The sequence below is a fragment of the Apaloderma vittatum genome, unplaced genomic scaffold, assembly GCF_000703405.1.
Source record: "Apaloderma vittatum isolate BGI_N311 unplaced genomic scaffold, ASM70340v1 scaffold37162, whole genome shotgun sequence".
Taxonomy (NCBI): Eukaryota; Metazoa; Chordata; class Aves; order Trogoniformes; family Trogonidae; genus Apaloderma; species Apaloderma vittatum.
In genome coordinates, this window is record NW_009705922.1 from 942 (window position 1) to 1,148 (window position 207).

Here is a 207-nt window from a genome sequence, read left to right on the forward strand (position 1 = left end):
GCAGGGAGGGAGTTCGGTGGTGCCGTGTCCTGAAGGGCGGTAGATTTGCTCCTTACCCGGGGAAAACTCGTGTAAACGGTGTGTGCTTTGCCAGGGGTGTCGGGAGCTCCTGCAGGGAACTCGGGGAGATGCGGTTGTCACCAGGGCAGGGCGGGGACGGTCTGAAGTGTCGATTGGGATGATTCCAGGAAGTCTCAGGGAGCTGAG

General features: G+C 60.9%; 1 protein-coding gene across 1 annotated transcript in view; it reads left to right on the forward strand.

Moving 5' to 3' along the window:
- The window catches only part of AUP1 (ancient ubiquitous protein 1), a gene marked incomplete at both ends in the record, with an annotated part of 5,072 nt that overhangs the window by 565 nt on the left and 4,300 nt on the right, over positions 1-207 (forward strand). The window lies entirely within an intron of this gene.